The following is a 6,000-nucleotide window of genomic DNA, read 5'->3' as shown; positions in this document are numbered from 1 at the left end:
AGTTTTGATGCTGTTCTGAGAACCGGAGTTTCACCCGGCTTCTGGCCAGAGGCTGGAGCCAGCTGGGGGCCTGCCAGTTGCCCCCGTCTCCTGGCAGCATCCAAACAGGAAGGTCATCAAAGTTGTAGCCATGCATGCAAGGAGTTTCACAGCTGCTCACAAGGCACTCTTCCTCATCCTCATGCCATGAGCAACTCTTGTGAGGGGAACTGTGAGAAGGGGGCATTTCATCCATCTCAAAACCAATAGTGGCTTGTCTCGATGCCCTTCAGTGCCAGCTTGCTGCATCACAAACTGATGGACAGAAAACAGACTCAGCAGCTACATACAAGACAACCCAGTGAAGTACCGTAGCTCGCTGGTAGAGCTTCTGCATTGCATGCAGAAAGTCCCAAGTTCACTCCTTGGCACCTCCACAAAGGGCTTGGAATGTCCTCTGTCTGAAACCCTGGACAGCCACAGTTAGTCAGTGTAGACAATGCTATACTAGATTTACCAATGGTAAATCGGGTCCTCCTTTAAAGAGGGCACGTGTTGCGGTGAGACCTGGCAACCAAACCCTGTGTTGTGGGTGGGTTTGATTGAATAGCCACAACACCCAATTGGTAGGTCCCTTGATGCTGGGTTTAATCAGGCCAATGGGAGGCAAGCTAAACAGATCAAGGGACCTCTATATGCACGTGACCCAGAGCTTCCTTTTTTGGTGCGTGCATCGGAACACACACCCACCTCTCCCTTTATTTAGGGCTGTGCTATGCCGTCGTGTGTCGTCTGTCGTTGGGACAGGGGCATGGCAGGAATTTTCCCCACTTGGCTGATTGGCTGGGAAATTGGCTGTAATCAATAAAATTGTGGCCTAAATTCTGCCAAAAACCAAACCACAATTTGAGTCTTGTCTGTATTTATTTAAAGGGGAGGTTTAAAGGTCTGAACACACAATGCATCTTCCTGTGTTGCTATGTGACATGTGACTTAACGTTGGTCAGGAGCCAGTCATCAGCTGATGATCTGCTAGCTTGAGGAGCAGCCCTATGTGTGCTCCATCAGTTTCTGCAGCAGTTAGAAAATGTCCAACAGAAAGCACAAGAAGTTCAGGAGACAGCTGAAATAGAAAACAGAGAGGTTTGTTCCCTCCCCATGAGGGCTGCATGCATGATGGGATTGGACTGAGCCCCGTGTTTCTTCAAGGTGGAAAACTAAATACAAAACAGCTTGAAAGTGTGCAACTTCTTACAGAGCATTTTACAATATCTCAGGGTTCCTATTTCCCGGCCCCCACTATCATCATAAACATGCACAAAACCAACATTTACAATCTATTATACGCGTTCCTGTTTTTCATTTACCTCAGCAAGCCTAACCATTCTCCGGGGTCGATTTTCCTAATAGAGTCCTCCCATACTATACTGGACAAATGTCATGTCCCCTGGCTCCATTCATCCACTAATGAAAATAGACCTATTGCCAGCTGCACCTTGCTGATTGCTTCCTACCTGCTGCTAAGGATAATTTGTGCGGTGTAAATGAAGACTTCAGCAGTTGTGCAAAGTGGGGAATGTACAAAGTGATAGTGGTGGCAGGGAGAATACTGAGTTTTATCTACATAAGACTCTCCATACTGAAATGGTTTAGGTTATTCAAAAAGGCCCAAAGTACTGCAAGGAGCTTTGTGTTCCTGCTATACCAACTAAGGCTTTTCCAGAACCGTATTTGCCAGTAATATAGGTCTGGTCATGTAACAATAAAGTCTCCACTACTCAAATCTTGGCTGATGAGATTTTCTGTTATCCAGGTAAACCTGGGTAGAGACCACACCCACACTTTCTTTTTCCAGCTACAGATAATTGTACACTTCTAACGTTTCAAATATGTCCTATGGGTAGATGCAGTTAAAACATTCCTGTATTGAAAAATGCACACTGATCTGCAGCAGCAAATATATCTATATATGTGTGATGTTTTGCCTAGGCCCACACTACCTTCAAGTCCATCAAGCCAATGTTGGGGGGGGGGGTACCCAGGGAGAGTAGAGTAGTGGAAACCCCACTCCTCAGGCAGAGGTCCTTGCATATGGCTTCGACTGAAGAAACGTGTTAGTTGAATCCGGCCACTATCTTTTCTACAAATCGTTCACACTTTGTAAAGTTTTGCTGCAGCATCTCACTATTGATGCACTTTTCATCTATGCTTGCAGGCTGCCTTTGAATTACTTTCATTGATGTTGCTTTCCCACTGCTATCCAGCAGCACTCTACGTCCGTCAGATTAGCACCATGTCACAATTATGAACCTCATACTCGGTGTCAGGGACCTGACCTCCAAAACCCTGGGTCAGTATTCTTGTTGGTTCAGACAGTGCTAAAAACCCAGAGCTGAAACATAACTCTGTTAGGTAATACAGCTGCCAACATTCTCCTGGGGCAGGAGACCTTCCTGAGCCTTAGCACTCTGTTTGAGGGTATGAGCATCTTCAGTTTAAGACTGCAATCCTAAAGCAGGAGAGGGGATGGAGAGAACCAGAGGCAGATGAACTGGCTCTTCCCAATATATAGCATATATTTACATAAAGTGTCAGCCCCCTGCATCTTTACTGCAAAGAACAGTGTGTGTTTTGTTTGTTGTTTAAATAATAATGAAACTGAATCTGTGAATTTTGCCTAGATCGGGAGACAAGGGGCAGCAGCTGTCAGCACGGCTGAGGATAATTTATACATCGTCTGATTTACCCTTCTGGGATTAAAACGGTTGACAAGTTGACACAGGGTTAAAGGTAAATCAGTCTGTTGGATTTCTCTTCTTCTGCTGTGTGCTCTGCCACTAAGTAGTGTGCTTATTGATTGATTTGATTTTTATTTGATTTTTATAGCAATGGGTTGAGTCACAATGACACAGCCTTAGCTCTCCATTCAGAAGAGATGCTGCTTTGTTGATCAATGGACTAGTACCCCATACTTCATCTTCTCTGGAAGCATTTACCAAGTTTTAATGTAACTACAGTCTTTATTTACTGATATAACCACATTCCCTGGCTATTCAGAACAGGTATTGTTGACTTAAATATCAGCTTCCCCACCTCCCCAAAATCCTACCGCTCTCGTAAGTTTCCAACTTGCAAAAGTCTAAACTAGAGAGAGCCAGTGTGGTGTAGTGGTTAAGAGCGGTAGTCACGTAATCTGGGAAACCGGGTTCGTGTCTCCGCTCCTCCACATGCAGCTGCTGGGTGACCTTGGGCCAGTCACACTTCTGTGAAGTCTCTCAGCCCCACTCACCTCACAGAGTGTTTGTTGTGGGGGAGGAAGGGAAAGGAGAATGTTAGCCGCTTTGAGACTCCTGAAGGGGAGTGAAAGGCGGGATATCAAATCCAAACTCTTCTTCTTCTTCTTCTCTCTGAAAGGGCATGATTATTCAAATCACGTTTCAGAAGGACAAAATAATTTGGAACATGCAAGTGTTGACCAAATATCTGCTCAGAAATGTTGGCCAGATAATAGTTCGTCATATATTTGGCAGGTTTTCATATTATTTCCTCCCTTTCAAAATCCTTATTTGTTTACGCATTTATTGAAAATATTTAAATTCCACCTCTCAGTCAAAGCTGGTTCACGAGAGGGCTAACAATATAAAGACGCCATAATAAAAGTGAGCAACTATAGGCAACAAAATATGGCAAAGTAAAAATCACCATAAGTGGTTCAAAAACTGAGGGAAACAGAATCAACTTGTCTAAAAAGCTGAGGTAAAGTTCATCTCTTTCTGAAAGTCACTGGGGATGGAGTCTGGTGAACCAAGGGGGCATTGCTTCAAAAGGAGGGGTACTCTAAGCAGGGCCTCTGAAAGTGACTTTTAATAGGCAGGCAGGTGGTTCCAAGCCACCTAGGACTCTCAAAGTTAAAATTAGGGTTGAACCCAGCAACTTCACTAAGGCCCATCTGCACTATATATTTAAAGCAGTATTTTCATCATCATCATTTTATTTGTATGCCGCCTTTCCACAGTTAAAAACAATGCTCAAGGCGGCATACAACATGACCAGATTTACATAATTACAAAAGTCATAAACAATAAATAAACCACATCAAAAAATACAAAACCAAATGGAAAACAATTTCCACATAAATCAAAATCTAAAACTAAGAATACATCATTAATATCAGAAGGTCGGCGGTTCGAATCCCCACAACGAGGTGAGCTCCCGTTGCTCGGTCCCTGCTCCTGCCAACCTAGCAGTTTGAAAGCACGTCAAAGTGCAAGTAGATAAATAGGTACCGCTCTGGCAGGAAGGTAAACGGCATTTCCATGCTCTGCTCTGGTTCGCCAGAAGCGGCTTAGCCATGCTGGCCACATGACCCGGAAGCTGTACGCCGGCTCCCTCGGCCAATAAAGTGAGATGAGCACTGCAACCCCAGAGTCGGTCACGAATGGACCTAATGGTCAGGGGTCCCTTTACCTTTACCTTTTTTATCACAGTTCAAAATTACATAGGTAAAAAATAACAGCAATTTTTTATTTTTTATTTTTTATTTGCTAAGGGTGTTGAAAGTTGTTAGGAGAGACTCATATTCCCCTCACAGCTAGAGAAGGGTTTTTTAACCACTCTGAGTACTGTAGCTCTTCAAGAGAAATGTGGTCTCCTAACAACTCCCTGCACTCTTAAAACAATAGTTTGGGGGCAGCCATGACTTACACACAAAGGTATGGGTCCACAAAAGGTGTTGCACAGTGTTAAAAATTCAGAAAAAGAGATGCCGGAACTCACCATGAATGTCTCCCTTGTTCTCTTACAATGGCAATGGCGCCCGCCTGAGAGGTGCCGGAACTGAGTTCCTGCGAATTCTGGCTGAAGGAAAGCCCTGATGTTGTACATGCAGCTTCTTCATGTGCAGAGCATGCACACTCAATACTTCTGCCAACAGTTAATGCTCACTAGCTTTCAGTAAACAAAATACAAGGAACTGAATAATGGTCATGTGTAACTTCTCTACTGAAACTGAAAGGACTTTGATAACAAGCTTAGGCTTGCCAAAGTGACCTCTTAAGGTTTTATTTATGCTTATTATTTATTTTGCTATGTGATCAATCCTGTTTTCATGTAACACAAATAAAAGCTTTCATGTTACTACAATGAAGGCAATGGTTTATGGCTAACGTGATCATAAAATGCACTTGTTTGGCCACCCACTCACAACATGATTTTTACCTGTTAGTATTAAACTAATGTAATATGCAGCTTGTAGGTCCTTTCCCTACTATTCTTGATGCTCTTATGAGTCAAAAGAATAAGATAATAATTGGAATCATATTTTGTACAAAAATATTCATATCTCACCTCTTTGCCTTGCATTCATTTGCATGATATTTTCAATTTGTAATTAATTTTGTAGTCTATTTTCTCCCCCAAGTACTTCTTAGTTTATTATTCTTATTATTGAATACCGCCTGTGGAACACTGCACCCTGATTAATCGTTGCATGCTTTCTTTTCTCTCTGAAGCATAAACTAGCAAGTATTGTGAATTTGGCACTGTGTAATGTAGCATTTTGCTTGCTGTGCAGCACTAACAAACAACACATCAGTAATCATGCCTAGCTCTCATTTAAATGCAACCTCACACTGCATGTTACAAATATCTGGGAGCTGTGTGATTAGTTAACATCTTGCGCATAACCCTTAAGATTCTAGCAAGTTCTCGGGAGATAATTAGCTTTCAGGGTTCCTCCACTGAAATGAACTCTGGCTCCCTGATGCTTAGCTCCGAATGTTGTGACTGGGAGGAACGGCAGCATGCAAGTGCTTTAGGAAGCACATGTTTATTTGTGGGGAGGGTTTAAGATACAAAAAGTTTATTGGAGACCCTGCCCTGCCCATTCTTGCATTCCTGGAATTCACCCTTGCAACCAAATAAATACATTTATTATTGCTTGCGGATAGCTTTCCAAAGGGAATTGAAAAATTCACGGAGGACGAGTCTATCAAGGGCTACTATCCACAATGGCTAAGTTCT

This window comes from Podarcis bocagei, assembly GCF_964188305.1.
Source record: "Podarcis bocagei genome assembly, chromosome: 12".
Taxonomy (NCBI): domain Eukaryota; kingdom Metazoa; phylum Chordata; class Lepidosauria; order Squamata; family Lacertidae; genus Podarcis; species Podarcis bocagei.
This window is presented reverse-complemented; position numbering follows the sequence as displayed.